The following is an 11,118-nucleotide window of genomic DNA, read 5'->3' as shown; positions in this document are numbered from 1 at the left end:
TCTCACATTGCATTTATGTAATGTAACTCTCAACTCTCCTCTAATCTGGAACCGTCACTAACGCCATTACCCCCAACCCCTGGCAACCACTGATCTTTTTTACTGCCTCCATAGTTTTGACTTTCCTAGACTGTCATATAGTCAGAAGCATACAGTATGTAGCTTTTACAGGTTGGCTTCTTTCACTTAGTAAATATGTACTTAAGGTTCCTGCATGTCTTTTTGTGGCTTGATATTTCATTTTTTAAAAGCACTGAATAATAGTCTATTAACTGGATGTACCACAATTTATTTATCTATTCACCTACTGAAGGACATCTTGGTTGCTTCCAAGTTTTGACAATTATGAATAAAGCTGCTACAAACATCTGTGTGCCTACTTTTGTGTGGAAATAAGTTTTCAAATTTTTTGATTAATTTTGAGTGCAATGACAGGATCATATAATAAGAGTATATTTAGTTTTGTAAGACACCTTCAAACTGTCTTCCAAAGTGGCTGTACCATTCTGCATTCCCAGTATCAATGAATGAGAGTTCCTCTTTCTCCACATCCTCACCAGCATTTGGCGTTCTTAGTGTTCTAGATTTTGGCCATGCTAATAGATTTATAGTGGTATCTCATTGTTGTTCTAATTTTCATCAACTTGATGACTTATAATGTTGAGCATCTTTTCATATGCTTATCTGTCATCTATATATCTTCTTTGGTGAGGTGTCCGTTAAGGTCTTTGGCCCTTTAATTGGGTTGTTTGTTTTTTTATTGAGTTTTAAGAGTTCTTTGTATATTTTGGGTAACAATCCTTTATCAGATTGTGTTTTGTAAATATTTTCTCCCAGCCCATGGCTTGTCTTTTCATTCTCTTAACATTGTCTTCCACAGAGCAAACACATTATAATTGTAAAGAAGTCCAGCTTATCAATTATTTCTTTCATGAATCGTGCCTTTGGTGTTGTATCTAAGAAGTCATCTCCATACTCAAGGTTATCTAGACTTCCTCCTACGTTATCTTCTAAGATTTTTAGGTTTTATAATTTACATTTAGGGCTATGATCCATTTTGATTAATTTAGTAAAGGATGTAAGATCTGTGTCTAGATTCAATTTTTTGCACGTGGAAGTTCAGTTGTTCCAGCAACATTTGTTGAAAAGACTATCTTTGTTCCACTGGATTGCTTTTGCTCCTTTGTCAAAGATCAGTTGACTATGTTTGTGGGGGCTGGGTAGGGGGAGGGTGGTTCTGAGCTCTCCATTCTGTTCCCTCGATCTATTTGTCTATTCTTTCACGAATACCATACTGTTTTAATTACTGTAGCTTTATGGTAAGTATTGAAGGTGGGTAGTGTCAATTTCTTGTCCTTCATTATTGTGTTGGCTATTCTGGGTCTTTTGCCTCTTTGTATAAACTTTCGAATCAGTTTGTCAATATTCACAAATAACTGTTGGGATTTCAACTGGGATTGCATTGAATTTATAGATCAAGTTGGGAAGGACAGACAGCTTGACAATATTGAGTCTTCCTATCCATAAACATGGAATATCTCTCCATTTCCTTAGTTCTTCTTTGATTTTTTCATTAGAATTTTGTAGTTTTCCTCATTAGATCATGTGTACATATTTTATTAATTTATACCTACATATTTTGTGTTTTGGGGTGCTATATAAATTGTATTGCGTTTTTAATCTCAAATTCCACTTGTTCATTATTGGTATATAGGAAATAATATTTTGATAAAGATCTTTTCATCTATGTTCATTAAGGATACTGGTCTGTCGTTTTCTTACAATGTCTGGTTTTGGTATAAGGGTGATGTTGACCTCATGTTTTAAGTTAGGAAGTATTTTCTCTGCTTCTTGGAAAGAGATTGCAGACCATTGGCATAATTTCTTCCTTAAATGTTTGGTAGAGTTCACCAGTGAAGCCTGGTGTTTTCTGTTTTGGAAAGTTATTAATTATGGATTCAATTTCTTTACTAGATATAGGCCTAGTCAGATTGTCTATTTCTTGTATGAGTTTTGGCAAATTTTCTTTCAAGGAATTGGTCCCTTTCATCTAGTTTGTCAAGTTCATGAGCATAGAGTTACTCATAGTATTCCTCTATTATCCTTTTAATGTCTATAGGATCTATAGTGATGTCCTCTCTTTCATTTCTTATATTAGTGATTTATGTCCTATCTTTTTCAAAGAACCAGCTTTTGATTTTGTTGATTTTCTCTATTGAACTCCTGTTTTCAGTTTCCTTGATTTCTGCTCTAATTCTTATTATTTCTTTTCTTCTGCTTACTTTGGATTTAATTTGCTCTTCTTTTTCTAGTTTCCTAAGGTGAAAACTTAGGTTATTGATTTTAGCTCTTTTTTATTGTCTAATACCTGCACTCAATATCATAAATTTCCCTCTAAGCACTACTTCCACTGCATCTCACAATTTTTAAGTTATGTGTTTCATTTTCCTTTAGTTCAGAATATTTTAAAATTTCTCCTGAGATTTCTTCTTTGACTCCTATGTTATTTATGTTGTTTAATTTTCACATATTTTGGGAATTTCCAGTTATATTTCAGTTATTGATTTCTAGTTTAATTTCATTGTGGTCTGAGAGCAGACATTGTTTGATTTCTATTGTTTTAAATTAGGGTATGTTTTATGGTTCATAATATGAACTATTTTGGTGAATGTTCCATGTGAGCTTGAGAAGAATGAGTAGTGTGCTGTTGTTGGATGAAGCAGTATATAGGTGTCAATTATACACAGTTGATTTTTGGTGTTGTTGAGTTCAACTATATCCTTCTGATTTTCTGCCTGCTGATATGTCCATTTCTGATAGAGGGCTGTTCAAATCTCCAACTATGATAGTGAATGGATCTATTTCTCCTTGAAGTTCTGTCAATTTTGCCTCATGTATTAATACTTTGACACTATGCTGTTAGGTAAATACACATTAAGGATTTTTTTTTTGAGAATTGACTCCTTTATCATCATGTAATGCCCATCTTTATCTCTGATAACTTTCCATGCTTTGAAGTCTGCTCTGAAATTAATGCAGCTGCTCCTATTTTCTTTTTTTCATAAATTTATTTATCTATTTATTTTTGGCTGTGTTGGGCTCTAGGCACGTGGGCTCAGTAGTTGTGACTCATGGGCTCTAGAGCGAAGGCTCAGTAGTTGTGGCGCACGGGCTTAGTTGCTCTGCGGCATGTGGGATCTTCCCAGACCAGGGATCGAACCCGTGTCCCCTGCATTGGCAGGTGGATTCTTAACCACTGCACCACTAGGGAAGTCCCTTCTATTTTCTTTTGATTAGCGTTAGCATGGTATATTTTTCTCCATCCATTTACTTTTAATCTATGTGTATCTTTGTATTGAAAGTGGGTTTCTTGTGTACAACATATAATTAGGTCTTATTTCTTGATCTACTCTATCTCTGTTTTTTTAATTGGTGCATTTAGACCATTGATATTCAAAGTGATTATTGATATAGTTGGATTAATGTCTACCATATTTGTTGTTGTCTTCTATTTGTTGCCCTTGTTCTTTGTTCCTATTTTTTTCTTCCACTCTTTTTCTGCCTTTTGTCGTTCTAACTGAACATTTTATATGATTCCATTTTCTCTCCTTTCTTTATGCATATCAATTATACATCTTTTTAATTTTTTTTAGTGGTTGCCCTGAAGTTTGAAATCTACATTTTCAACTAATCCAAGTCCAAATAACTACACTACTTCATGGGTAGTGTGAATACCTTATAATAACAAAATAATCCTAATAATCCTAATTCCTCCCTCTTGTCCCTTGTATCATTACTAACATTCATTTCACTCATATATTAGCATAAAAAAAGGCAGGTCTACTGGCAACAAATATCCTCAATATCAGTTTATCTGAGAAAGCTTTTATTTCTCCTTCACTTTTGAAAGACAATTTCACAGGGCACAGCACTCTGGGTTGATGGTTTTTTTCTCTTTATACTTTAAATATTGTACTGTACTCTGTTCTTGCTTGGTTTCTGAGGAGAAATCAGATGTAATTATAATCCCTTTTCCTTTATAGGTAAGGTTTTTTTTTCCCTCTGACGTCTTGCAGCATCTTTCCTTTATCTTTGATTGCTGTAGTTTCAAAATGATATGCCTAACTATAGTTTTTTTTTTTTAATTGTTTGTTTGTTTCAGTTGCTCCACATTCTCAACAAAACTTGGTATGGTCATTATTTTTAATTTTAACCTTTTGAATAGGCACAGAGTGGTATCTTATAGTTTTAATTTGCATTTCCCTAAAGACTAATGACATTGAGCATCATTCATGTATTTATTTTCTATCCTTATATCTTTTTTGGTGGAGGGTCTATTGAAACCTTTCAGCCATTTAAAAAATTGTGTTATTTGTTTTCTTATTAATGAGACCCGGGAGGTGTTTTTCTAAATATCTGGATATAAATTTTTATGAGATATATGTAATGATTACTTGCAAATATTTTTTCCCAATCTGTGGCTTGTCTCTTCATTCTCTTAACAGTGTCTTCTGAAGAGCAATTTTGAATTTTGATGAAGCTCAATTTTTTCTTTCATGGACCACGCTTTTGGAATCATATCTATAAAACCTTTGCCTAACTCAAGATTTTCTAGTCTGTTTTTTCTAGAAGTTGTATAGTTTTAGATTTTATTAAGTACTCTGATCCATTTTGAATTAATTTTTGTATATGATGTGAGATGCTGATCAAATTTACTTCTTGCACATGCATATCCAAATTTTCTGTTATCATTTGTTGAAAAGATAATCCTTTCTCCACTGAATTGCCTTTGCTTCTTTGTCAAAATTTTTTTCAATTTTTAATTTTTCATTGCCAGCATACAGAAAAACAATTGAATTTTGTATAATGATCTTGTATGCTTCAAACTCACTAAGCTCTAGTAGTTCTAAAACATTTTATGTGATTCCATAAAATTTTCCTGATAGGAAAATCATGTTGCCTATGAATTAAGGCAGTTTTACTTTATTTTTAAACTCCATACCTTTTATTGCTTTTGCTTACCCTAGCCTCCAATGAAATGTTGAATAGAGATATTGAGAGCTAACATACTTGCCTTGTTGTTGACATTATGGGACAAACATTGTCTTTCACCGATAAGTCTGATGTTAGCTGTGGGCTTTTCATAAATGCCCTTTACTGGATTAAGGAAGTTTCCTTTTTTCCTAGTTTGTGGAGAGGTTTTGTTTTGTTTTGTTTTGTTTTTTTAAATCAGGAATGGATGTGGATTTTGTTCAATGCTTTTCTGCACCAGCTGAGATGATCACGTGGTTTTCCTTTTTAGTCTGTTAATGTGATGAATTACATTGATAGATTTTCAAATGTTAAGCCAACCTTGCATTCCTGAGGAAAAAAAACCCACTCGGAACCCACTTTTTGCTTCAAATGATTAAAATTTTGTTGAGAATTTTTGCATCTATGTTATGAAAAATATTAGTCTGTAGTTTTCTTCCTGTAAAGTCTTCGTCTGGTTTTCATATCTGAGTAAAGCTGGTCTCATAGAATAAGTTGGAAAGTATTTTTTTTTTTTCTTTTTACTTTTCTGAGAGAGCTTTTGTAAGATTGTTATCTTTTAAAAAATATTTGGGTAGAATTCACCAATAGAGCCATCTGGACTTGGGGTTTTCTCTATAAAAATTCCCTTTCTTTAATAGATAGATGACCATTAAAATGATCTATTTCTTCTTGAGTGAGCTTTGTTAGTATGTGTAGGATATCTCCGTTTATAAAGTTCTCTCCTCTGTGCCCTGCAAACTCTAGCAGCCTTGGCCTCCCTGGACTCCCAGTATGCTTTCTGAACTCAGAGAGACTACCCAGTATCCACCTGAATTCTTCCAATCTGTGCCACGATCTAGAAACTGTAGGCAATAAACTGAGACCATCTTGGTGCTCATCTCATTTGTTTCCTGTTTTTTAGAATCACTGTCACTCATTTCATGATGTCCAGTTTCTTAAAAACCAATGATTCATATGTTTTATTCAGTTTTTAAATTGTTTCGGGCAGGAAAGTAAATCTAGTCCCTACTATTCCATCTTGGCTGAAAGCAGAAGTCCATTCTTCAACTTTTAAAATATTTAACTCACCCAAATTTGACTAACTTATCTCTCTTACCTTATGCTAATTTTTTAGTAATATTTTAAAACTTTGACACTGTAAAAAACGTGACTTTTCCCCAAGGGAGAAAAAAGCTTTTCACTTTTGTATTCATCTTGGTGCTTGACTTATATAATTTTCACCCATCAGTTTCATAAAAGGTCTTCAGTGTAAGCTATTGGGATCAATTTGACAGTAAGACTTTGTATGATGAATGCATTCTCTAATTGTGAAAAAAAAAATCTAAGCAAGAGATTTAACTGCTGTGGCTAATTCTTCTTCATCACTGCACTATTCTTTGCAGAAAAGCTTGGAAACCAGCCATACTCTTTTTTGTGTCCTTTTTTTTGCCCCTAGGGTTAGTTAGTTGTTGGAATGTCATAAAGACATATTTTTTTAACCATTTAAAAGAAGGAAAATATAAATTATTCTACAGTTACTTATGTAAAGCATACGTTTGTCTATCAAATCTACCATAAAATCAAGAGCTAAACTTTGAGCCTTAGACAAATTTGAGGTTTGACTTCTTTGGGGCTGTCAGTGACGACAGACTGTCTAATGTTTAAGGCTTGTTCATTCCTTTTGTGTACTGGTGTGCACCCCTCTGGAGTTTACTACTGGCAGACAAAGCTCCTCTTCTTTGCTGTGCTATTCTCGAGCAAGCATTATACCTACTGGCAGGCGAGACTGTCATATTATGGAAGTTCTATAGACTTCAGTGGCAGAGGAAAGGCTGTGCTTACAGCAGGTTCATAGCATATGTGACATTGCAAAATAGTTTCTTAACCTGGAATCAGGTACACAGAGCTTTGGAATCTGTGAACATCTGGTAACTGTGTGCACATGTTTGTATATGTGTTCATATTTTCTGTACATGGAATCTGTAACTTTGATACACAGAGAGTTTTTAAATGAGTCCTCCATGTACTCCTATAGCAGAGTAGAACAGAACAATCAGACCCGTTGTAAAAGCACAGGAGAAAGACATCCCCATAAAATTATCCTCTGAGGGTAAATTAATTAGGAATCTAGATCACTCAGGCCTCAGAGTGGGCATTTTTGCCCCAATGATCAACTGCCGTATACCAAATTATAGCTGGTGGTTTAACACCAGGCTAATCAGATCTTTTGGTTCCTTAAAAAATATGACTGTCCTGTATTTGGTTTTTATGTTTTTCTGTCATGTTAAAAATATATAAATAAATACATATTCAGGCAAAACTTTTATTTAAGGCTGTAAAGTATTTCTAGGAAACTCACATTAAAAAAGAAAAAGTTGCCCATCCACATCATCAACTTTTCAAGTGAAAGCAATGAGGTGTTAAGTTTACCAATGCTATGCTAAATCATGAAGGCAGTTTGATAAGATTAATTGCTTTATCTATCAAGACTTGAAAGTTTTTTTTTAAATCACATCATTCTTTCTCACAGTAAACCATTTCTTTGCTACTTTCCTCTTTCCAGTCAAGCAACACTAGGTCTCAGGATGTAGACTAGTCATTTTAATCATTCTAGAATAATTCACTCTATCTTGATTTATATAGAGGGGAAGTGTTATTATTTCTATGTCATTTCTAACAAACCAGAACCTCCAAAACAGATAATGTTCATGAGAAAGTCCATTTCCTTATTTTTTAATTATGCTTATTAAGCACCATCTTTTGATCTAAAGCTCCATTTAGTTTCATTTTTCATACCTAGGAATGTTCCTCTGGTGAAAAGAATCATTAACAATGAAGTCATACTTTAAAAATATTTTCCATCATCCGTTCATCTTTTTATTTTTATGTCATGTCTCAGACTCAACTTATACTCAGTTCTCCCTTTGGCAGTTTCTCATTTCGGTTTCTTCAGTTCAAGAATTAAGCAGTGTATATCTAAAAAGCAGTTCACCCATAACAACAGAGTCAGTAATATACCAAAATAAAAGTTATTTAAAGAAGGAAGTGCTTTCTATGTTCACTGAAGCATCTTCTGCATTAATATTTGAGGATATATCTTACTTGCCAATTATCCAATATAATAAATAGAGCTATATATTCTGAGTTTTTCTACTAAGTCTCTCTCTTTCTCTCTCTCTCTTTTCTTTTGGTAAGAACTACATTTTTAAAAATTTTATAAATATTATGAGTAAATATTGATTTTTTAAAAAAATACCAAGTCTTTTTTGTAAATGAAAACCTACCTTTTATATATGTTCTTTCTATAGTTATTAATTTAAATCAATATTTAAGTTTGTCCACTGTACCCATTGTGTTGGGTAAAGTATTTTTCTCCCTGGAAGGAAATGATCATTTACCTATGCAATATTGATATAAAATGTGGCAGCTGAAAAACAGCTAAATCTAATGCAAGCAATTGTAATCTCAAAGGTAATATATGATTGTAGGAAATGCTTTGAATGTATTCTCCTAACTTACGGACTATAATAACAATGATAAAGATAATGAAGTCTGGTCATGCTTGCACGTGGCTTCCCTTGAACAGTGGTGGGCAGTGGGTGGCACAGGTGGCAAAAGCGACAAGTTGCAGTATCTTAGCATGATATGGAGACTATTTTAAGATCCATCCCTGTGGAAATTCAAGCCGATCAAAGGCACTGAATCTGATCTGTTAGTATCAAGCTACAATAATCCACACTGCTTTTTACTAGGGCCCTGATAAACAAAGGTATTCAGTTACTTTAAAAAAAAAAATTAAACATCTTTACATAATGAAATTTGCTTTACAAAAGGGCATATTAACATTAACACATCAGACACATATTCATAAAACAAGAATATGAAAGATCTAAGAAAGCTATGTATTCTTGACATAGACCACAGATTCTAGATAGGCTATAGCATTCAATTAAGTGAGAGATTCTAAAATAAAAAGTCTCAACACTTTTGCAACTCTGAGCTAAAGATCACTTAAATATTCTCAGTCAGGTCCATTGATACTGAAAGAAAAGCAAGGGTATATAAGACCCAGTGCATGGCCAGCTATATTTACTATTTGCCTTACTAATGATCCCTCCATCTCAGTTATCACTAGCCTCAAAGTAAGCATACGGTTTTCAGTTTTTTTTCAGAGCCAGGTCATTCAAATGTTTTGAGGCTGGAGATTAATTCTTGTTTCAATCCCAATTAATTACAATCTCTGTGAGAGTTTAAAAAGAATTCCTAAAGTGGCAATGAAACATTTAATCATTACCAATTGTTTTCAGTAAACTTCCTGGTGAAAACCTCTCATAAAAAATTTTCCAAATTATTCTAAAAAAGATAATTTTAAAAATATGGTAGTAGAAACTTACAAAACCTTCAAGCTTCAGTGTATATTAACTAATGATGTCCTGGAAGTTTGAGAAGATGAAGAGAATAAAATTATTTGTTAAGCAATTACAGTTGGAGCTGGGTGTATTTATTTCAACCACATTTTTTTTAGACCCACGTATTTGAAAAACAGATACTCGAGTCACAACTAGCAATCTGTTAGAAACACAGAAAAAAATACATGAATCCCTCAATTATAAGGTGCCACCTCACCCATTTTACAGTATCTTTCAAGGGGGAAAAAAACTATATTAAATGAAAATAATTTATTTTAACTTGCCAATAATATCATTCTTTTTTCCACATATTTACATGTATATATACTTTTTCTTTCAGCAGCAAATCAGAATTTGAGAGTAAATCTTCTGCATGGCTGACATCTAAGAGGTCTGCATTGGTGACCCACTACATTTCATAGTTCGTGCTCAAACCTTTACCTCTTTAACATCTTAAGACTTGACAGGAGAATTTATAGGCATGTTGAGGAATACCAGTGTTTTTCCTGCACTTTCTAGTTCAGTAAAATCACAGGGTTTTTATGTAAATGAAAAGTTACCTCTCTTAGAAGCCAGCTGGGAGCTTTTGACAGATAAATGTCCAATGCTTTAGTGAAAGGCTTTCACTTCACAAAAAGAAGATCCCCATTTAACTTAAAATTCAACGGTAAATACCAAGTTGAACAGATTCCTTCGAAACACAGGTTTGCACATACGCAGACAATGACAACGTACTTTTTTTTTTTTTCTTCCCTGATGACTGGCGGGTTTTAAGAAATTATCACTGTAAAATACATTCCAACTCTAGACACATTAAATGTGAAGAGAGACGACTAGAACTGAGAAAATATGGTATGTTTCAACTTCTTTCTTTTCTACTTTGTACGTCAGTCTGAGTCCTCATACCTTCTATTTTCCTGTCACACTTTTTAATATTAGCTATGGCAGCACATTGAAACAGGTAAAGACTTGAAGCAAAGCTAAAGTGAGCAACAATTACAACACAATCAATGGCAACTGTATAATAATATCTCACAGTGTCTATAAAAGCAGAGACAGTTATCAGACAGTTCACTTGATGGTTCTTTCAATACTATGTTGCTGATGCCCTGACTGTGTACTCTTTAATACTCACTAGGTGAAGTTTTTACATGTTCCCATGCTGCATGACTTTTTCTTTGTTGCCAGCTTAATGTTACTTTCTATTCTACACATTTCCACATGACCAGCTCCGCTCAGCATCCCATCTGACAGACAGCACCTCAACCATGTAAACATTAGTTGTAGCAGATATTAGTTGGATGGTGAGAGAGGTATCAGTTTTTACCACATTAAGGCAAAAGAAAAAATAAACTGGCTCATGTAATCCAAGGAAGTATTGAACAACCGAATCATAAGTAAATCAGTAATCACTGACTCTCCGGAAACTTTGGAAACATGGACAGAGGTCCTGGACCAATTAATTATGTGGATGAAAAGAGGGACTTTTCTAGAAATGGAGTGTTAATCAGATACTTCCAGAAATTCCCTACATAGCAAGAAATAAAGTTTACGCACTGTTTATAATTGTGAAGACTTTGTGACACTCTAGGTGGGAAAATCTGGTGTATAACTACTACAATTATGTTCAGTAAAGTATTGCAATAGTGGATCATTGACACATTCTGAAATTTTGCTCTCCAACACTAACTTTTAA

Source organism: Balaenoptera musculus, chromosome 12 (assembly GCF_009873245.2).
Source record: "Balaenoptera musculus isolate JJ_BM4_2016_0621 chromosome 12, mBalMus1.pri.v3, whole genome shotgun sequence".
Classification (NCBI taxonomy): domain Eukaryota; kingdom Metazoa; phylum Chordata; class Mammalia; order Artiodactyla; family Balaenopteridae; genus Balaenoptera; species Balaenoptera musculus.
The sequence above is the reverse complement of the archived record's forward strand: the minus strand, read 5'-3'. Positions refer to the sequence as shown.